The following is a 23230-nucleotide window of genomic DNA, read 5'->3' on the forward strand; positions in this document are numbered from 1 at the left end:
ATAGCATGGTCCAGCGTTAGGTCAGGTCCTTATAGGCGAATGGTGTTGTGTGGTAGTCGACCCGGGAGAAATAGTCTACATGCGACCATGAAATCGGTGAGAACAAGGGACGATCGTCCCAGAACATCCTTAAGCTTAAATAGCAAGCGCGATAGCTAAAGCCTCAGCGTTATTCGCGGATGTGGCTCGTGCCGTGGCGCAAGTCAAAAGGCCTTGACCACGTACTTGTTGGTGCCGCATAGGGTGACATGTGTGTACACCGTGTCCGGATTGTTGCCGAATTGCTGCTGCAACTTGCGAGCTCGTGCATTCCTACGACCTTTGTGATATCGGGGGCTCATGTTTTTGGGGATAGGGGATACTAGAATCTTTTCACGTAGCTGTTTAGCCATGGACTCCAGTTCCTCTCCCGAATACTGAGAACGAGCTGGGTAACCTACACGGCGTAGCAATTTTCTCCCAGTAGTGGTTAAGTTAAGCCTCTCCCGTTGAGAAATGAGCACCACTGCGCGTAACTCCTCGTAATGATTGTGCATACCAAGGGCTTCGAGACGTTCTGTAGGTTTAGGGAGCGTTGGGCCGCAGTGCCATGAATACAGTGAACTAGTATATACCATGAACTCGAGGTGGTTAAAGGTGGGAAGTAGACACGAAGTGCAAGCCGTAAGAAAGTGTGCGCGTGCCTCCTCTCGTTCAGTCCTTGGAATGTCCGCTGGATGGCGGTGCTTCTATAGGAGGAATATATGATGGAAAGATGCGAAATGGTGGTACTTGGAGCGTTGAATAGGTGGACGAACGGACACACAGAGAGATGCATAGAGGGACGCACGAATGGCTGCACGGACGGATTGGCGCATGGACGGACGCAGGAGCATCTGCATGGATGAGAGCAGGGACGGACGCACAGATGAACGTGCGTACGCACGCACAGACGCACGCACGGGTGGCCACACAGACGCACGCATGGATTGACGGAAGCAACAATGAATGGACGGACGGGTGCTTCGCCCCCACTATCCATCATTCACTCCGTGGATATGCTGCCATTTTTTGCTTCGCGAACCTCGTGCACCGTGAACGGGTTTCTTGTTTTCGTTGCCGGCGTCGGCGTCGCCGTGTGGTCCGCGGAACAAAGACGCAGAACTCGACAAAAAACCCGTCGATCACTGCAGCCTTGCTGGACGTGGCGTGACAGACCAGAGCGTCAGTTATATGGACGCTACGTAGGAAATGAAAAATACTATTCACTCCTATTTGTAAAGCGCCCCGCCGCGGTGGTCTAGTGGCTAATGTACTTGGCTGCTGACCCGCAGGTCGCGGGCTCGAATCCCGGCTGCGGTGGCTGCATTTCCAATAAAGGCGGAAATGGTGTAGGCCCGTGTGCTCAGATTTGGGTACACGTTAAAAAACCCCAGATGGTCGAAATTTCCGGAGCCCTCCACTACGGCATCTCTCAATCATATGGTGGTTTTGGGACGTTAAACCCCACATATCAATCAAATCATTATTTGTAAAGCGATATTCTATTACACTAAATGCACCACTCGTTTTCCCAGAAGATGAATGGTAAGCTAAAAAAGCCAATCACTGCTCTTTCACTATTTTGTATAGCAGTGTTCACGTGGCCAACATGACGAAAAAAATTGCTGTTCGCGTCACTGCCCGTAAAGTATTTTGACTGTCCGTGCCTCGTGGCTCAAGACTAGCCGGCTGCGGGTGAGTGACTAAACAAGAAGGTTGGCGTATGCGTGATATAAAATGCACGGGGAAAAACGCATACACGGTCCCTTTCGTCCTTACTTACAAAATAATATTGACTGCTTCCCCACCTCTCCAGAAAGTAGTTACAAAGTCACGAATATCTAGACCGTGAGTCCCTAAATGAAAGAACCGAAGTGGGACTATCGCTTCATTATACAACATTGATGCCAATACCGAACACACAAAATAGATTATATTATCAGCACAATGACGCATTTTACATACAACGTTTCAAACATAATATAGAGCGGGCTTGGACGAATACGTAAGGAAACTCGGGTATTTCATTGGTGACAGCACACCACTGAATAAGTCACATTGGTACTTTAGCACCTTTCAACTTTCAAATTTCGGCCTTTTCCCAAAATGTGCGGAAGACACCGTGCACAGTATAATGGGGAAAACGTGGTACATTTCATTTCCCGGTAATTTTCTCTTCCGCTTTGTGCGTTTGCTTCGCTGGAAACGTGCCGGGCATTTTCAACTGTTATGTGTAACCTCACTTCTGGAGTATCCATTTCCGCATTAAATATGAAGAAAATAAAACTTAGAAAGGAACCGGGCGTGCGTTACCGAAGAGGAAGTGAAGGAGGGAAGAAAGTAAACAGATCGCTTATACGGGCGCGTTTATAAATTAAAGAGCACGGTCACTGGCGACGCCTTCAGCGCACGGCATGAAGGCGATGTGGTGCGACTGGGTACACGCTGGTTGAGCCAGCGCTCGAAAGTTGATTGTGAGGCAGCTCTTGGTAAATCGTCTCATAGATTTTTTCGAGAGCGGGAAAAGGAACAAGCATTTTAAAAATAATAATGATTCAAGGTCATTTTCGTCGTTAACTGTACGAGCAGATCGTAAGAATGAAAAAAAAGAATGATTGAAAAATTCCTGTTTCTCTACGGAAAGAAATGATAGATTACATTTCGGTTACAATTTTGTTCCGGTCAAAAATATTTTTTTTTCCGTTATCAGTTTTCGTTGCGTTACGACACACTGCTGATAGCATTCGAGATTGAAGTCGGGCTAGTTGTTCAACATTCATCGCTATAGGCCTATCATTCTGAGTTAATAAACACAGACAATGACAATGAAAGGTAGGCAACGTGAAATCCCTATTCTCACGTGTTTTGTTTCTGTTTATTATTGAAGCTATTTGGCCTTAGGAGTGAATGTCTCACATAGTATTGCGAAGCACGCGGCCTGGAACTCACAATCAATTCTGAAAGTGAAATAAGTCGTTTACTATTCTCTCTACAGATGACGCCATGTACCAAATGAGCGTGCCACATACACAAATTCACGGCCATTGGCTGATTTGAGCCCCAGGAGTCGCATAGTTACAGTAACTACCGCACAGGGGCCGCCACGTGCCCACTTGCTCACTCATGAATACACTGATAGTCAGCCGGGCATTTGGTGAAAAAAAGCATAGAGTTTCTCATATATACACCAGAGGGAACCCCGGCGCTAATGTGTATTGAAGCTACACCGCACCGCGCCTCAACCAGCATTGAAATTATGGGTAGTACATGGATTTGCCTAATCTTCGTACTTTACGTTCCTTTCGGCTTCGCGTGGCTTGAAGCTGCATTTTACGAACAAAAAATTGGCAAATGTTCAGCAGTTGCGATTTGCCGTTTTAGTATTTTAAGCTTAGCATTTTTGATCGGGTCGCGAAGTTCAAAACGATTCGTTTTTTTTTTTCTTTTGAAACAAAACGGAAACACAGCAATAAACGGAGCTACAAGTGTGATTCACCGCCCGCTAGTAGGAAGACTATATGCGAATCTCACCATTCTTAAATGTGCTGAACGATCACAGTGCCAGAGTCCCCTCTAGTTAATTTTTAAAAAAAGAGTCTATGAAAAGTAGGAAGTGCTTGACGTCATAACGCGCGTGTTACGTAACTTTGACACCTACTACCCTCTCTTTCTACTTACATTCCAGGGCGATCGTTGAAACAATAGACTAGAGAACGCATATACAGGATGCGATCTTTAACCCAGCTTCTACTTGGCGGATTTGTAAAAAAATAGTTTTGCGGTGGTCGGTTCGTTAGGCAGTAAGCTCTTTAAATGAGCTGATTAGATGGTTGCTCAGAAAAGTGTTGCTGGAGGCTAAAATGCTGTACGCCCGTGTGCTCAGATTTGGGTGCACGTTAAAGACCCCCAGGTGGTCGAAATCACCGGAGCCCTCCACTACGGCGTCTTTCATAATCATATGTTGGTTTTGCGACGTTCAACTCTACATATTAATCAATCATTAGAAAAATCAATGTCCCTTTCGACGTCCCGTTATCAACGTCCCTTTCGAGGACGTTGATAACGTTTTGATTTGTTTTAAATAGTGAAGTCATCTGGTGGCTAAGGAACTTGGGGTGTCGCTGATGGTGTACAATCGTTCCACATAGCCTCGGAAGCGGCTGTTATACGTTGTGTGACATGATTCTAGCAGCTGTTCAAACGCAGTACACGTCACGCTGACGTCATGTTGATTGAGTGTCGTAGTTACTACGTTACTGTGTTTGTACCGTATTTTTGTTTCCGTGTGAAATGCGGGAAACACGAGCAGATTATAGTGTTTTTTTTAGCGATGGTTGCAGAAAGAAATCAGAAAGCGAGTCTGTTGAACTTTATTGCATAAATGAGGGGGATATTCATGCGACGTGATCTCCTTCACTCGTATTCTCGTTAAAAACATCCCTCGAAATGGATTGTTGCAAGAATGGCGCCATTGGTTGTAAAGAAAAACGAGCGAACACAATAACAGAAGCAATCCTGTTTAAGTTCTTCTGAGCTTCAGGTGGGGATAGGCTTCGTTTGGTAAAAAAAAATTGCATATTGAGATTGTGCAATATTATTCATAAAGAATTTTTTTGTCTCTAAGAAAAATTATGACACTTAGTTACAAGTCGTTCTGAAAATAATTTTTAGTTTATTTGCTTTGGCACGTTGAGAAGAAATAGAAATGCACCTTAGCGTGTTCCCTGTGTTTTCCTCAAAGCAAAATCTTATATGTGTATGAGTCTTTTGGGCGGGAATCACCGTGATTAGGCAAACAAAAATTTTTACTTGTGTTATTCCGTAACATTTCCATAACTGGAACTAGAATAAGTAGATTAGGTGCATACGTGTTTTTAGTAATAAAAATACATTCAAAGGTGGCAATTTTTTTACACTGACAAACGCAAAAAAAAATCCCTAACATATCTTGGATTTGATGTACGCTCACAAATTTAGTTCCAGTTCTGTAAAGCGTTGGTGAACCTTTATATTCGCAAAGCTGTACAGATATTAGACATTACCGAAAAAGTGCACAGACATAAAAATTAACGAAAATAGAGAAGACTTACCACAACTTAAAACCAACTTGAGCTCCAATGCAACCTGTTTATACCTTTTCAATTACTTGTAAATTTTATAGTGGCAGGTGTTATTACCACTGCTGTACAGGCAAACTTAGAAAACTAATTTGCGAAGTCTGACTTCACTCCAATATGTACGACCGCATGCATTACAACGTTGCGGATATGAAGAAATGAAGGGTAATTAATAAGGCAGCACCATGAGACAACTTCTGTGCCTTACTTTGCTCGACGTTAATCATGTAATAACTTTAGTCCTTTAAAAGGTGTGAACTAATAGAAATCAGGCCTTCGCGTTATTCGGCGTTATAGCTTAGAACGTTAGGGGCGCTGCTAAGTCAACACATTCTCATAGTATGTTTAAGGAAACTGATAAATAAATATTTGAAAGAAGAAATAGCACTGGAACAGAACGGAGACGAGAAACCACTATTGGGAGCTAAACTTATGGTATAGGCACATTAAAGAAAGAAATTACTGAACATACCAGGAAAGAAGTAATATCAGCCTGAAATCTGGTGCAGTACTCGCACTTTAAAACGCAAAAATTAACGGCCGTGTAATACACGTACTTTAGTTTTCAGCATCCACAGTTTGTATCGTATAAGCGTAATTTTAATTCCAAACACTTACATTAGAGCCAGCATTACCTTTAGTGACCAGATTTGCTGCGACACGATGTGGTTACCACGTGGCTCATAGAAGTCTAATGAAAACAACAGGCACTGGAGCTAAGGAAGGTATAGGGAACGCCACTTGTAGGTCAACCCCTATAGTACTTTTTCAATGGATTAGTCTCAATATTAACGCGTGGCGCTTCACGAGTCACATGCCGCAAAAATTTTTGGTGGAAATTCATCATGTATGGGCAAGAGCAGGTATTTGTTGCACGTTTCAAGCACTTTTTGTCACCTTTCATGGCAATGAACGCGCTAAAACCTACGCATGCAGTTGGGTGAAAAGGAGACAAGACGATGCCTTCCTTCGTCAGCTCACGAGGCTAAGCTGATGATGATGGTGGTGTTGACTTGCATGTATGCTCGCACTCGCTCTGAAAGATTGGCCAAGAAACGAATAATTAGACAAAATTGAACACATATGCATTACGTATCTAATGAATCGAGTAGTCTTATCCTTTTTCTTCTCCTCCCCACGCGGTCGCTGCTGCTTACTCTCATCCTGATACCAGATGCACGCGCGGGCATGTAGCGCCATCCTGTGGTGGCCGTGGTAGCTATGCTGCCCGCGACGCTCAATTCAGCCAATGGCAATGTAGCTGGGTACATGACGCAGTATTTAGGTATATGACGTAACTTGTAGAGAGAAGAGGGAGCGATATATGGCTGAGTCTGAGAATTTTAGGTGACTTCCACGCCGCACGAAGTGCTCTAAAGTTCAGCTCGAGTGTCCCCAGGAGCCTCGATTGCCGATCGGCAGCGTTTTCTGACAATGCTCAGAATGTGTGGCAGAGTACCAATAACTTGATTATAGTAATTACAAATACACAAAAAACAGTTACAGCGGATGAAAAATAAACTTTTCGTGGGCGGAAACCGAACGTTAGATAGGGTGCCCGTTGCCACACCAATTGACCTACAGTGGCGGTCGCTTTCTCGCACACTTTATCTGGTATTTATGTTAGTGTGACTCTGGTGGTGTTAACCAGCGCCGCTCGCAGTCGTCACTGCGAGTGTGGAACATTGTTTTGTTTCCAGTTGATGTAACGTAGCACGTGATCTTATTACGAGCTGGAAGCTGTGCATTAAAGCTTCCTATACTACCTTAGCTAACATGTCTGCCGAAATGAGCAGTTTGCTTGTAGCAGTCGTTACACTCAGACGCTATGACAGCTTCGCAACTGTGGCAGCTTCGCAGTCACTATGACAAACTATGTCATAGTAAATTAGGAGAAACTATGCCACTGTGATCTAATAAAAACTGTGACAGCATCGCTAGTAGTGCTAAGTAGTGTTAAGGAAGAGGGCAGCTTGTTTGTTTGTTTGTTTGTTTGTTTGTTTATTTGTTTCTCTGGACTTATGACTCAGACCCACCCAGGGGGATTGGCCAAGAAAGCGTAGTGCATTTTTTCTGTCAGCATTATAACTATGTGTAATGAAGCTGTATTATAACATAACTAATGCAAGTAAAACACCATAAAGAGAGAGCGAACAGGAAAAAAAGGAAAAGTTGATTCGAGAACTTTTAAGATTTCAGGTGTTGTGATTACCACTCAGCTGCGTTTACTTCACCTCACCATTTAGAACTTTTTTGATACTTTAATTATTGGATTGAAGATCACAATGGGATACGTCTGTATTCCGGAATATAATCGCAAACGGCATTGAAAGCATCCCTGTGGCAATGTCCCAAAACTGGGGCACCAAAGCTTAGTGCAGTTCCCGCCGTCAATGTAATGCCTATTTACAGAAATTGAATAACTAGAAGTCTTTTTCTAAGTATATAGCGTATCGGTGACAATACAGAAATAATGTTCAATTAATTCCATTTCTCTGGAGAATACGCAGAGGGGTGATATCGTCTGACCAGCTCTGTGTAGATACAGGTTGGGGGAGGGGGACACGAAATCAAAAATTAGTCATTAAAAATTCGAGCTTTCTGGACTGACTCCAGTGGAATCGCCATGGAAACTTCTTGAGGTGGTTATATTCTGTCAATGTAGTTACTTTTTATATCATATCAGTGCAGATTGCTGATTTTCGATATCTTATTGTTGTAATACATTCAACATCTGGCAGTACAGATAAAATAGGGCCATCAACTGTGGCTCGTGCTAAGAAATCGGCCAGTTCATTTAATCTTGTCTTGTCTTGTCTCCTAGGAGATCTTTAATCTTAATCCACAGTGCAAGCTCCTTTTTCTTTATTTTTCTTTTTTTCTTTTCTTTCTGTTTGCTGTGTCTCTTTCTTGTATCTGCTTCTTTCTATCTCTTTCTTTCTAGCTTCTATCTGTATTTCTTTCTTTATTTTCTCTTTATCTCTTTGTTTACTTTTATTTCTGTATTTCTTTCCTTTTCTCTGTCGCTCTCATTTTTTTAACCCACTTTTTGTGCCTGTTTTTTTCTTTACCTTTATCTCACTCCGTTTTTTTTCTTGCTCTTAGCTCCTCTTGCTTTTTATTTCTTGCAATTTTTTTCGGTATCTCTTCTATTTTTCTATCCCCATTTTACTTCCTCTTCCTTTTCATTGCTGTCTTCCATTGATTCTCTTCTCTATCTCTTTATTTCGCTCTCGCTTTTTTATGCGTTTGTTTTCGTTTGACTCTCGCACTTTCTCTACGGTAGCAGGGCTAGTCTGATTCTTGTGGCATATACCCATCTGAGGAGTCTTGGCCCGGTAGAATACAAGTGATCGTTAGATAAAGCAGCTACGCTGTGATGTGAATGATAAAAGAGCGCGCCAATTCTTCACAATAATGATAGCTTTTCCCAACGGGGCACAGGTTACCGCCATCTTAAACAGGTGTGCTAATAAAATGTACGCTATTCCTTGTGCGTCATTCTAAATCGATTCGAGGCAATAACCTTGTCGTTTTGAATCTTTTTTCTTAGTCAATGTGTTGATTCTACCCCCTCCCACTCCACTTCAAAGAAAGCTTTTTGCAGACAATGCGGCAGTTTGGGCGCGTTGGTAATCTATGTTGAAGAGGAAAAAATGTGGATGGAAAAAGGGACATGTTTACACATGGATATAGGCACTTGTGTATGTGCGTATATTTGCCTTTTTTTTCGTTCATGTTTCCCGGTCGCTTGTAGTCTCTTTCGCTGCACCACGTGATTTTGCACTGCGTCCGTGGTCCAGCTGCCTTCGAACAGGCGACGATGCCCCTTAGTGAGGGCCTCATCGAACATCACGTTATACGACTTCATGATGTCGTCACGAGGACGTCACAGTTTTCGTGATTTGTGACGCAAGGGTGACGTCATCACACGATGAAGGCTGTTAGCATACCTTGCGCTGTCGTCCTCACCACCGACTGTCGAATGTCGCTTTCCATGAGGCACAAAAGGCTTTCGCCTTAAACAAACGCGGCAGCGTTGAAGAACTCGTTTCGCAGAAATTCCGGCATCGGCGCCATTGGCTGTGAGCGAAAATTCATGTCATCCATGACGTAGAAATTATGAAAAATAGAAATAAAATAAATTAGAAAAGTTTCCGGGTTCGAGTGAATATCGAAACCAGGCTATTTGTGTTGCAGAACAGGTGCTCTACCACACAGCCACGGGTCTGCTTCGAAATTAAGTGAAATGAACTTTCTCTGATTGTAAGTGCAGTGAAAATAACTTTCACGCTTTACAAATGCGCGCCCTCTGTGTACAGCCTTCACAACACACGTAATACCGCAGTAATATTTGCTGGGTACAAGCGCACGTCAGCATGAGGCGTCAGAACACGATCGTGATTACGACTTCATGGTTTAAAGTCGGCCGCCCATCACGAAAGGCACAGACGTTATTGCGCGCATTCTCCTAAGACAACGTAGTGGGTTCATCGTAAGATCGAAAATGTTTCACGAGCATAATTGCTCCTGGTTTTAAGTATGCTATCCTCTACACAGGACGAAGCCATATGCAAAAGCTCCACTGACAGAAGCCACTTTGAACTTTATTACCTAGTAGTAATCCACAATTAAAACTTTTCGAGTAACATCATACGATAAGGAGCATCCGCTAAGTGATTGAAGTACACTCTAGGGAACATGTTATCGCAATCGCATTCCACTATTAAAGGCGGCGTGTATTGGTAGTTTTTTTTTAAGTACATGAAGGCTGCACATCAATCGCGCCTTCGTAGACCCCCTCGTTTATATTAGGCGGCGTCAAATATGGCGGCGCGTCTCTAACGTCTGAGCAGACAGGCAAACAACGGCGCCACCGACCGATGCCGATGTCGATGAAGTCAACAAGGCGCCGGCAGACGGCTGCCGCCCATTTTCTGGCCCCCTCCCCCAGGGCGTTCTCGCTTCGTCGGTGGCCGTCTCCCGGGCTGCGCCGTGGTAGTGGCGCTAAAGCCAGCGGGCGATGATTGTGTGTCCGCATGCGTGCGTGCGTGCTTGCGACGGCAAGCAAGGCGACGCACAAACTGCGGCACAACATCGTGTTGGAGAGACCCGAACGCACAGGCAACGCCGCCTGGCCCCCGGGCGTTATTTCTGGGCCGGTCCGTGCTCGTCGGCCGCCTCTTGTTTGCTGTATCCCTAGAGGGACGCCGCTGGGAAAGGAAACAAAAAGAAGGGGAAAAAAATAAGGAATCGGGAGTGAAAGTAAGGGTCGGAGAGAATGAGATGCATGTCACGTGCTTGGCTTCGCGAGAGAGGTTGTAAGAGAGTGCAAACGGCCTTTCGAAACACTGCGGTGAAGTGGAGGTCCAGGGGAAGTGGGGATAGGAGTGGAGGGATGTCCAGAGAGGAAGTTGCCGAGCACTCATTAACTTTTCCCTAATGGCGTTTTCTCAACCTCAGCTTTCTCCCCCACTCTTTGTGCCTCCCTCTTCCAGCAGCGATGACCCTCTTGGCTTGGGCTACTCGCCATGCTTCGGCACGAAGCAATATTTGAGAGAGTGTCAGAGTGAAAAAGCAAGGGGATGGTCAGTCGACTTGCGCTAAGAAAAAGCAGCGCTGTTTTTGTTTCTTCATTTTTTAAGGGCGGGGGGGGGGGGGGGGAGGTATCGAGACGTACACGTATTCAGTGCCGCGTCGTCCGCGCTTTTGTTATACTAGCTGACGCCTTAGTTTCCCTATATCCCCTTTTGTTTTCTGCATTTTTATTCCTTAATCTTGCTTGTCCCCGCTTGAACGAGAACGAGAATGCTGTTTGCGCGGTACATTTATTTTTTGCCCCGTCGCTGATGCTTCTGTTGCTTACCGCCGCCATCCCCATTCTTCCCCACGGCTTCTTCCTGCCATGCCCTTCTGTACATCCGCTTCCCGCGCAAACAGACAAGCGCCGCTGCTGTTAGCCGCGCCGAAAGCTGTGCGCGCGTTAAAGAAGGGAAGAAAGCGCTGGAAAATAGGAGCAAGCGAAGCGACGGCAGTCCATTTCGCATGTGTTTGCCCCTCGTGCGAAGTAAGAAAAAAAAGGGCGGGAATCGGCGGAGCTAGAGAGCGCGCGCGCTTAGTTTACATAACGAAGGACGAGCTCCGACAACGCGACCGAAGCAAAAAGGGAGGAAAAAACGGGAAGAAAAAATAAAAGGAAAGTGTCCCGTCGCAAATGGAAGGAGGGGAAGCGAAGAGAAACCCTCCTAGCAGTTCGTTTCCTTGCGAGCTGACCTTTAGTTGTCCTGCGCTTCGCTCGAACACTCGAAGCATGCTCTCTCTTACCTCTCCTCCTCTCCCAGTCTCTCTATCTCTCTTTCTCTTAAGAGCATTGCTGAGCTATGCGTCACTGCAGATATCTTCTTGGAGTCGCCACGTCTTTCTATCGAAAGCCCAGCAAAGAGCTTCGCGAGGGTGGCGAAAAAGTAAGAAGAGGGTTTTTACTCTGTCAGTGCGGTGATAGAGGGCGCGCTAAAGCGCGTTAGCCTTGTCGAAGATTTTCCATCCGCCCGTGCTCTTCACCTTCCTGATGAAAGAAAAAAAAATGTTGTCTGGAACCGTCAGCGAATGGCGACGTAAGAGAAGCGAAAAGAACGAAGGGATAAAAGGGCTGCAGACGCAGGGCTTTCATGAGGGGTGAGAAACGGTATGGTATAAAAAGAAAAGAACAAGCGGCATTATCGGCGCCAAATCATTGACCCGGCTCGACTTCGTCTCGGCTGTTATATCATATCGTTTCGCATGCTGTTTTCACTTACCTTGCCTCTAGTATGAGGATTTTTTTCCCGTTTTCAAGAAAACGAAAGCAGCCTACCGTAAGGAGTTAGGTAGTAGTATGCAATCATTAGTTTCTCATGGATTGCGGTCAGTTCGACTGGATGTAGTGAAAGATCGGATCTTTGTTTGCACGTCACGTTCCTAACGTATCCGTCGGCTGCAAATCAGGATTCTCGTACTGAGCGGTGTGAAACCGTGACGAAATGGTTAAAGACTGCAGTGTCGCGTTCAGTTCGCTAGCTTCAAATAATTGTGTTCATTCATTGCACTGGTTTTAGGCGAAGCTTTTATGGGTTACGGGTTTGAGTGGTGGCGTCGTATATATATATATATAAACCAGCGTCGGTCGGCGCGCAGTAATGTGGCCTTCGATGGTGGCCTGGTCGTCACGTCCATATTTGTATGGGCTTTCCTTCTTTTAATAAGTGGTGCTCTCTCAAGCGTGGGCTTGTCGGCGATCAACCGAGTCTGATACGTTAAGCTGATCGTTTATTAGGTAAGTGGTCATTTCACGCTGGAATGTCTCAATGCTGTCTTGTCATAAACACATGACCGCCATTGTAGCCTTTAGCAGCGGATAGGTGGCGCTGTAAAATGATATATATATATATATATATATATATATGGACGGACTTATGCACGCTTCGCCGCACTCATCATCATGCACTCCGTGGATATGCTATGTTTTTTTTTGTCTACATGTATGACGTATCTAACGCAGCAGAAGTTTTCGGTTTATTTTGTGTGCGCGGTGATATGAAGCTTCTGCTAACACGGTAATTTAAATGAAAAATAAAGCGGCTTGTGTTCTGTAACTCATTTTGCATAGCGTAGGGACTAGGTGCCTGTCGGGCATGATACTTAGATGCGCAAACCCTAACCAGCCAATCATACGCAATCCACTCGAGTGCGGATTAGACTTCAAAAGTTACCATAGCGCTAGCAGGCACGGACGGGAAAGACACGACGGGTCGATATGTATTGTATTGATTGTCCCACTGTGTCTAGTCCCAGTCTGCCAGCACTATTATACCTGCTGATGCACTTAACAAATCATTCCAAAAAGCAAAAAAAATCCACATTGTCGAACCAGACTGCCTGCGATATCGAGGCATATTTCGTCATATAGCATCTTTGGGTACTACGCTATTCATTATTTCGCCATGCCTAGTATCGACCGATCGTACTGGACAGGAGTCGCACCACACGGACGGGCTAAATCTCCTGAATACGATTCGTCGACGAATGCGTTTTGTGATAGAATTCAGACACGAAGTCGCTCATTTGCTGCAGTGGGAATGTTGAAATAAGCTTTTCTGCTTTATTGCACAATCACGTTGTCGATGGACCCTGGTTTAACCCTTCTGCAAAGTCAATAAAAAAAAAAGAGCTACAAGGTCACTCAGCCCCTTGTGTATTTGCGTAAGACGACTGTATACGGCGAAAGAAATCTTGTTCTTCTCAATCTATTGTGTATGTGGAGCCTAGTGCTTTTTTTGTGTGTAGTAAGGAGTGTGGAGGAACCGTTAGGCTCGCTGATCTTGCGTAATTAACCGGTGTCCTTTCTTGCTGTTATTGTTTTAAATTTGAAGCATATCCTTTCGCACTGCAGGCACTTTTGGCGTCTGTGTGTTTATCTATCTATCTAGCCGCTTATGTCTGGACTCGATGCTTTCATGATCACCCCCTTTACTCGGCCTGAACCAAAATCAGCTTGGGAGGGTAAGATGGTTTGATGAATGTGACTCGCTTGTCAAGACATGAATAATGCCAAAATCCCGTCGCGTACGTCGTCAAACAATTCCCGCCAAACAGGGGCACATACCCGCGGGTGGGTATGTGCTGCCGGTCTGCGGGTATGTGCCACATATGATTGGCACTTAGTCTCTATCCAGGATCGACAAGAACACACATGGGTAATTTCAACGCGTGAGCTTTAAGAAAAACCTGTTATAGGCAGCGTTGGCCAGACGAATGCAAATAGTATATGTCAGGGCCTCCGCGGGAATGGCATCCAACAATTTTGCGTGGCTATCAAGTGTTGACCTCGCGTGGTTATCACAGAGCCACGCGAGGTCAAGGATTTGCTTTTCAAATAGACCCTATATAATGTTTGTAAAATATCAACTGTGGTAGCGGTGCTGGCAGTCCAATTTTATAAAGATTACATATGTACTTTGTGATACAGCCACCACGTCGCGTTAACGTCAATTGTAGTTAGATGTCATGCGCTGAAGTTATAGCAGTGTCCAGGGCTACCAACCTCACTAGCACCAGCGCTTCATATCAGCTGATCGCTTCTGGTGTTGCTAATACACTCAAGTTCCCGTATTAATAGTCGCGCTGGTGTTAAGAACTGGTTATATAAACACCTGCAGCTCAACATATGCCTGTGTGTGCAACATATATACATATATTCCGTGTCATTTCATAACACGTCACTCAATAAAAAAGTTACAACATGATCTCCTTTCCTCCGCATGCTTCGCATGATGTCGATTCCCAAGGTATGTGGGATCTGCAGAATTTTTTTCCTTTGGGCCAATTATGCTGAGCCAGTATTCAATGGTCTAGTACTGAAGCGTGAAACAGCTTGAGAACTAGGCTGACTGCCAAATTATAATGAATGATGAAGATATTTTTCTATTCGGTTAGGAACCAATAAACGCGATATTGCGTCATATGAGTAGTTGTGGTTGATACTTGATCAAGTTGATGGTTGCTTGCTTTACTCATAATCCTATAACGTGTTTAGTTATTTAGTTTTTATTTGAGCATTGCTATTGAGAGGTACCGCGTAAACATTGATACTAAATGAAAGCACTGTGTAGGTGCAAAGGCACATAAATTCTCAATGCCAGCGCCACTGAAAGCTTTCTTCAGTTTTTTAAAGACGATAGTCTTTCTTGGGGGCGTTCGACGCAAAAATTTTAGTCTGTGTGTCTGTCCGTCTGTCTGTACATTTGTCTGTTCGTCCACTCTTACCGGCATCGGGTACTTAAAACGGCCGACCCCATCCGCAGCGACCACCAATGTTGCTCAAGGTTGAGCGTTCATGCTTGTGCAATTGTCGATTAAAAATCAATCATTGCGCATATCTGGGGCACCATAACAACACGCATATATTTTGCATATGCATCTCTTACCAGAAAACGCACACATAAGTAATTTTAAGGATCGTAGCACTTATCCCGCTGCGCTTACCATGCAACGCTTGCACGGAACGGGGAGTGTTTCCAACGCTTTGCTAAGACGAGATGGTGGTGGCACCTACCTGTCGCCTCGGGTTCTACAACTTATAACCTCTGAAACGGGCGCGCACGGCCCACTGCACGCTCGAGGCACTCTAACGCCGCACCTTCGGAATACCATTCTTCAATTTTCTTGCGCAGAACATCAAATAAATGTTTTGTTCACTCTCTCCACACGCAAGACTATCGTCTTTCGACGACATTTGCAGATTACATGCAGATACGGGGCCAATTGTTTTCTTCGATTTTCAATAAGTGTTCTGATTTCGTTCTTTTAAAAAAAAAGCTTCAGTGCGTAAATAACTAGTCGATAGAACCACTCCAAATGGCTCTCAGGTGTTGGATGCTGAATCATTACGTTTCCATTTAACATAATTAACCACACCTACTGCAAATTTACGAGAAAACGAATATGAATGGAATAAAAATAAAAAATAAATCAGTATCAACATAGTAGAAATGTAGAGAGTTGGATTGATCACTTAATTATCTGGAAACATTAGTGTGTTATCCCAAACGCCACAGCTGGACACACATTAGAGCGTTTTCTTTCGGTATATGCTCGAGTATGGCTAATCGCTCGTTAGTTAACTTAGGCACGGGGAAGCAGTGTCCCAAAATACTTGTATTGGGATAGCCACTTGCCTATACAAGTACATTAGGAGGCGCATACCTATAGTTCTGGCGATTGTCACTCGAAATATTGGGCGGAGATGAAAAAGAAAAAAAATTAATAGAGCTTCATTTAACGAACTTGAAGTATTGCCATAAAGATGATTACTAGAAAGCTTGTAGAGATTATGCTTTTGCCACGTGATGGACAAACGGTAATTTGTAACACTCGTTGCCAGCCTTCAGTTACACCTTATAATACAGCTGAAATGCCTTCTTGGGCATGTTGGCATGACATGTTAGAGGGAAACAAAGTGAAAGATGAAAGAGCAGGCATGGTACAGAGCGCTGTAGTATGTGTCGTCTGCCTGGTCTTTCGTCTTTCACTTTGATGTCCTTCGAAATTACATTGCAGTCTACTTAAGTCAAATGGCCCCAAGACCACATCGATTTCATAGGTTAGACAGTATAGTTTCTTTCTCTTTTTCATTACCTTCCTACACAGCACTGTTTCCTCCTCGCCACTTGCTCCCTAATAAAACACGGGGAATGTCAGCACTAAGTGTTGAGCCAGTCATAATTTCGCTCTTTTCGTCCACATGTGGATATCTCCACCTGCGCAGACGCAAACGCATACTTGAGGAAAAAAAAAACAGTCTAGCACGCACGATAGTCACGCGACACTGAGCAGAACGGGCCTACCTACCACTGCATGACGGGGCAGGCTGGAAGACAATTCGCAACGCATATCTCTCCTACATCGACCGATTGAGAGCTCGTTTCGTCCTGATTTCACGTGAACAAACCGCTTGCTTCAAGAATTGTGCCACAAAGATGGAGAACGTAGGGGGAGAATAGGGCGCTCTTCGTATTTGCAGAGGTAGCTTTGGGGTCCTTTAAGATTTTCTTGAACAGTCTGCTCTCTTTAACGGTATTCAGTAACGTGCGCGCGAGTATCAGCTGCATTCCGTTTACCGCTTCCTTTCTGAATTGTTTCCCTCCTCTGACTCCTCTCTCCGTGTAAGTTTTACCTGGTTAACTCTATTGTCCGTTTTTAGCACTTCTCCCTCACTCTCTAGCAGTCGATTGTGCTTCGAGATGTGAAATAGTCTAGTTACAAACGTGTGGCGAGGAGCAATCATGTCAAACTTGTCATTACGAGCAGCCGCGAACCAAGGAATAGCTTGTAGTGTCTAGCAATGCCCTGGGCCTGTTTGTCTACAGTTAGCGAGTAGGCGGCCATGAAAGGTATCCAGGGGAGGTCTCCTTGCCAGGGCTTGCTGCCGGACGTCACGTTACTTCCAGCTAATCTTTTTAGGGGCGAAGCTCCTCACGCTGTTGGTCGTTCCCTTTTCTCTTGTAGTTATAGTATGTAGCCACCTCTAGTATATGAGTTGCTCTACAGGTGGCGTTATGTGTATATGTGCTTTGAAATATTATATTAAATGGCGTTAGTTGTTTTCACAGCATATCCACGGAGTGAAGGATGAGTGGGGCGAAGCGTCCGTCCATGCGTCCGTACGTTCAAAGGGGACAGACAGACAGACAGACAGACAGACAGACAGATAGACAGATAGATAGATAGATAGATAGATAGATAGATAGATAGATAGATAGATAGATAGATAGATAGATAGACAGACAGACAGACAGACAGACAGACAGACAGACAGACAGACAGACAGACAGACAGACAGATGGACCTATGGACGATTGATTGATGCTTTATCGATAAAACCATCTGACGCTTCGCCCCACTCATCATCATTCACTCCGCGTACCCGCTGTAATTTTTCTTTCTCTCTGACTCCACGCGATTATCATAAGAATACAAGCAGGTAGTGACAGACATCAGCATAGTGAAACGATGCTGACAGTTGGAGTGCGCACGTGTCAGCAGCCTTCTGCTTGACGCTGGGGTAAAGTGCTTTTGGATAAAGGAACAGCCACCGATGAGGGAGGCGTGGCATCGGTGAGTTAAAAACGTGGAAAAATAGTTAACGACATTCTTGTGTACCACAGAGACAGAATGATTGGAAGCATGTTGGTGTGACAAGGAGGTAAGGTGAAAATACCCTGCGGAGAAGGAGGGAACAAAAGAAACTAGGGGCATTAAGGGTTGGGAAGACAAAAGTTCCACGACGAACTAAAGAAATACTCCAACCAATAAAAAGGAAAAAAAGGACTCGGAGAAGTACCATAGAGAACAAATGACGGCAAGAAAAAAGAAAGAAAGAAAGAAAAATGACGACAATTGAGGGAACTTCATTCCGGCTAAATAAACAACAGCAAACGACGCCTCCCTTTAGCCTCGCTATTAGCGAATTCGGCGTGTCTCGAGGCAACGTCCGTGTAGTAGATGCCGGGAAAAAAATATCAAAAAATGAGATAATAAGATGCAGAGAAAGAGAGCCTGGAGGAGGTGCAAGATTGTCAACGCCGGAGCGTGGCTCAAGGTCCTGGAAAGAAAAAAGAAATAGAAGAAATAGAGGGTTGTGAACAGGCTGAAGCGCACAAAACCAAATAAATGTATTGATATAGAGCGTCCGGAATGGCACGGAGATCACGCTAAGGGAAGAAAACAAAGCAGCCCCTCGACAACTGCAACGCATTGGAGAAGCGAGAACGGTGTAGGGAAACATGAAGGAAAAACAGGGGTACATGAATGAGAAAGCGGGAAGAACTCTCCAGAGGAGAGAGTCAGGAGGTCGCGGTCGAGCAAAGCGGAAAGAGGGGGTTATAGGGTGCGCGGGCAGTACCGTCAGCGGCCGTGATCAGAAATTAACTTTTCAACGACGCGACGGAGCGGCAGACAGCCGGACGTGAATGCGGCGCGCGGGAAAGCAGAGCTCGGGCGAGGGAGGGTCGTCGGGAAGGGATATAGGGAAACGGGCTGCTCGGAGGGCAGCCACGTGGGTTTGAGGGAAGAGCGCGTTCGAGTGGGGGAACGAGAATTAATTGAGGAGTACGAGGGGGGGGGGTGGCATGGCGGTGGCCAAGTCAGGCAGGCACCTCTCGTCGTCTTGCTGCCAGCGCCGAGTGCACAGCGTTCGGGGGAAACGAACGTGACAACGGCGAGATTCCCGCCTCCCCACTTCCCCACGTTCCCGCCGTCGGGAACACGCAGGGTGGATGGGTGAGGAGAAAAACGAACGGTGAACCTTTTTTACTCTCTCACCCTCTCTCTCTCTCTCACTATGAGCAAGGGAGCGTCGGGAACGGGGACGGCTGGTTTAAGGGCGCGCAACGATTTCCCGTGCATAGGCAAGTGGCATGGCCTTCTTGTATCGGCTCGTGTGAGCTGCCTGCGCGCGGGTATTGTTTCAGTTGCTGCGTGCTGGACTTGTAAACAACACGTAGTGTTCGCGGGCGCCGAGTTGGGGCTTGCTTTCAGAACAGTGGGAAGTCAATGATGGCTTTTTGTTGTTGTTGTTGTTGGTAGGGTGAGGTCTCGATCGTGGTGGCTTGTTCCCACAGCCCACCAACTCGATCGAGGAATGCTGCACGGACAGTGATGACTATCACACATTGACGGCTAGAAAAAGTAAACAAACGGTGATTGTGATAATACGAGGTCGAGAAAAACGCTTGCAAGAAAGTCGACCCAAGCGTTTGTTTGATGATAAATATGAACGTCGTGTTACGCGTCTTGACTCAGCTCACCTGGCTGTGTATGTGCTGAAAGCAGGGTGGATCGGTAAGACTAGGATGAATGAAATATTCAAGAATGCCACGCGCTTGTTTTAAGCATGCACAGCTCGCTCACGTGATGCTCAGGTCACAATGTGTGGATAGATGATTACTATAATTTCGTTGCCCAAAACATTCAGAAGGCATTTCTTCAACTTTGAGTGTTTAGATGTTTTCGCTTCTAGAAGACACCGGCTGGTCGTTATAATGGAGAGTTCAAATTAATAAAGGTGAGAAACATGAAAAAGGACATGAAATCGCACTTAACTTAGTGCAAATCAGTCGAAAAACTTAGCCTTATGTTATCAGAAAAGCAACGCTGAAAGAAGTTGATTTGCACAACAGTTGTTATGTGGGCAAAAAGTCTAGCCACACTTTGACACAACGTGTTAACGCTAATGACACTGATAACTGAAAGAACCTCTTCCGTCCGTGAAGGAGATGAAATTTAAGAACTATGCTTAAGTGATACAAGATGACGAATTCTCTTTTCACTGTTTTATTAGCGTGTATTTCGGTTCCTTGAACCTCCTTTTTCAGTGTGTGCGTTTTTCCTGGACGGGGGACATTTTCCAGAGTTAAGGGTATGTATCTGATGCCATAAGATCAAGTATTAAGTGTTGTGTGTTCTGTCGTCGACATACTAATGTTCTTGATGGAACAACTCTGTGTGGATTCGCCGTAGACGACGCCTAGTAAGCTTACGCGTCACACGGCGAGATGCACTCCGAATTAACAAATTAAACTTCCACTAACGGTCAGTGCTCTCATACTCAGGACACGTATAAGTATTGGCACGCGGCCGCAGCCATTGTAGATCACATCACTAGAGATATAACTAGACATATATACGACCAAGTTCCAACGTCTCTCACATCTTGGGCACCGCTGGTTCTTCGACGTTGCAATCGCGGCAAACGCTTTATTTACTGCAGAGGCGGCAAGCGTCGCAGAAAAGAATGCGCGTCTCCAACACCTCTCCGAGGCGCACACTTCACCCCGACAAGCTTCGTCTTTGTCCAACACCACCTAGACTATTCACATAGTCTAGGTGGTGTTGCTTTGTCCTGCATTTTTTCCGTTTGTCGTCTCCTCCGGTGGTGTGGCTCGTAGAAAGACAGTGGCCAGCCTTCGTCTTGCGCAACGAGTTGTGGCTGGGCGTCGCTTCTTCATCTGCCTTCCCCGCAGCTCCCGCTGTTTCAATGTCTATAGCGGGTGACCTCGCAAGCAGGCGCGCGTCTGTAGCTGCTCCCAGTGTGGTCTCTTCCTTGAGCATAGGGAAAGAGGTGCTAATGACCCCCCGGGTCAGAGAGAAGTCACTGGTTGATGGTGAAACGAAACACAAGCCAGACGTTGATGATGCAAGAGAGAGAGAGATAAAGATGCAAGGAAAGGCAGGGAGGTTAACCAGACGCACATCTGGTTTTCTACCCTGCACTGGGGAAGGGATAAAGGGGAGAAAAGAGGTTGCAGAAAAGAGGTTGCAGATGATGCAAAAAAAAGAAATGAACCGACGTCCAGCGCGGCACAGACGTTACCCTTCGCGTCGGTCCGTAGGTGGCAGTAACTGTGCGCTGAACACGAACGCTGTCTTCATCTGTGTCTGACGTCTTGCTCCGGGATCGCCGCAGTTGAGGCGTCATCTTGGGTGGCTGGCCGGCTTGACTGCTTCACCGTCCCACTACCTTCCTCGTTATGCTGCTAGTTTTTTTTTCTGTCTTTTTTTACTTTAATAGCGCTGGTCTTGTAAGCTCCGATCTCTTGCTCCCTGTCGTCGCCAGTCCATCTTGCTTGGCCGAAGGGTAGACGTCATTTGTGTGATGCGCTGGTGTTGTTGCGATAGCGTGTTTGCTCTTGCCATCAAGCGAACGAGGCTTTGTTGTTTGACACGCTGTTTTCTCGAGGTAGGCGGTGACACAAGAGGCAGGGCCTCTTTCCGGCAGGTGTACTGACGCGCTCCCATGAAACAAGAGGACGCACCTGACCGCAGCAAAAAAGCACACTTGTTGCGACCCTCCGCATCTCTCGACTGTGAACAAATATATTTCGGTTGTTGTTTTTCGTCTCGTGAGGTAAGCGAAAATTTGGAGCCCGCGCCCTATTCGAAAAATAGAGGCTAGCGTTGATCAAATTCAACAATCACGTTTTTTTCTGCTTCGTACATGTATGATAGTCGATAATCACACGTGTTTCACTGCAAAGATAGCCCCCCCCCCCCCCAATAGGATCTTGCGCGCTTCGCCGTCAGTGGCTTTTCTTCACTATATCACCTCTGCCCCACTTCCCCGTTTTTTTTTTTCGTTTAAACACAGTTGTTAGATGCAGTTTGTTTGTTTTTTCTGTTCTCAACTTTGCAGCACTGCCTTTACCTACATTACGTTTCAAATAGCCACCAGACAAGTTTTTTTCTCAATTGCATTTGAACGAGTAAAAAAAAGAAAAAAAGAAAACTCACAGGGTCACTTAGGCACTCACCTGAGACGACTGGAAAGTGCAAGCCACGTTTTTTTTCTTCGTGGTCAATGTACTAATTCGGCTCTGCCCCCTCCCCCTTGAAAGCTTTTTGCTCCTAACATGGTTTTCCCCTGCCTCCGGGATCGGTGGTACCCCAGCTCTTTATGCACAGCCTCCGTGACCAGTACACCTCTAAACAAGCTACAATGTTGTATGACGACGTGATCGTGTGACGATGGTAACGTGATGTCATGATGATGTCGTAATGACCTTATAAATTTTGGAACCCTTTGGCGTCAGATGGGAACTTCATCAATCCCTTGATTTTTCTTTTTGCACCACTCCTGTCGACGGCACCGCTGAAGGGGGACGACGCCGATGCGGGAAGCCGGTCCATTTCGGCGTGTGATAAGGCATGTAAGGTCTTCGTCCTAATAGAGTCCACCGAAAGAGGCTGAATAGAAGAAACTCGGGGCAATTCCGAAGCTATCCACATTGCTTTTGAAGTAGCGACGTCGTCGAGGTACGGTGGCCATTGTTCTTCCTAACCACAGTACTAGAGGGGAGCGCCCGTGGTAATTCCCAGCACGCGTACCCTGTCATGCGTTCATCGTTGCACCTAATTTTGTGTCTTGGTGCTTGGCGTGACCACAGCTCGTGTTTAGCTCAGATTAGCAATGACGCAACCGGTCCGCTACGCGGGAGGAAGTGCATCGGACCGGACAGGATTAGGGGAAGCGGGGAGGAATAGAAAGGAAAGGCCATACGAAAGTAGGAGAATTGGGTGGGTGAGAAAGCATGCTGGGGAGAGGCAAGTATGAGGGAAAGAGGAAACTAGAGTTGCTAGGAGAAAAGGAAAACAGGAAAAAACAAGTGTAAACGCGAGACAAATAGAAGAAAGCATGACGTGGTTGGAACGAAGTTAGCTGGGATAACTCGTCGGAAAGGGAGAGAAGGAAATAAGGAGGAAGGAAAGAGAAGAACCGGCTGGCTTCCGGAATAATGGTGAGAGTGCTGTTCCAAAAATGCGTCAAAGCTGTGGTCTGATAAAGGGTGTCGTGTACACGCCTAAAGTCGTCATTGAGGCACTCATAAGCTTCGTTTTGTAGCTAAATAGATTTGGCCCTTCAACATCTCTTTTTTAGTAAACAGCTTACTGACCGAGGTGCATTTTCGCGGAAAATTTCGTCCAGATACCTGATTTGAACGTTCCCTAAAACTTCATACGTGTGGTTCAAGACCAGTAGTCAATAGTAAACAAACTGATAG

The 23230-nt window shown here is 45.6% G+C and overlaps 1 long non-coding RNA gene across 1 annotated transcript in view; it reads left to right on the top strand.

The window, feature by feature from the left end:
• LOC142771806 (uncharacterized) overlaps window positions 1-23230 on the top strand; it is a 578925-nt gene that overhangs the window by 15712 nt on the left and 539983 nt on the right. The window lies entirely within an intron of this gene.

The sequence above is a fragment of the Rhipicephalus microplus genome, chromosome 9, assembly GCF_043290135.1.
Source record: "Rhipicephalus microplus isolate Deutch F79 chromosome 9, USDA_Rmic, whole genome shotgun sequence".
NCBI lineage: Eukaryota > Metazoa > Arthropoda > Arachnida > Ixodida > Ixodidae > Rhipicephalus > Rhipicephalus microplus.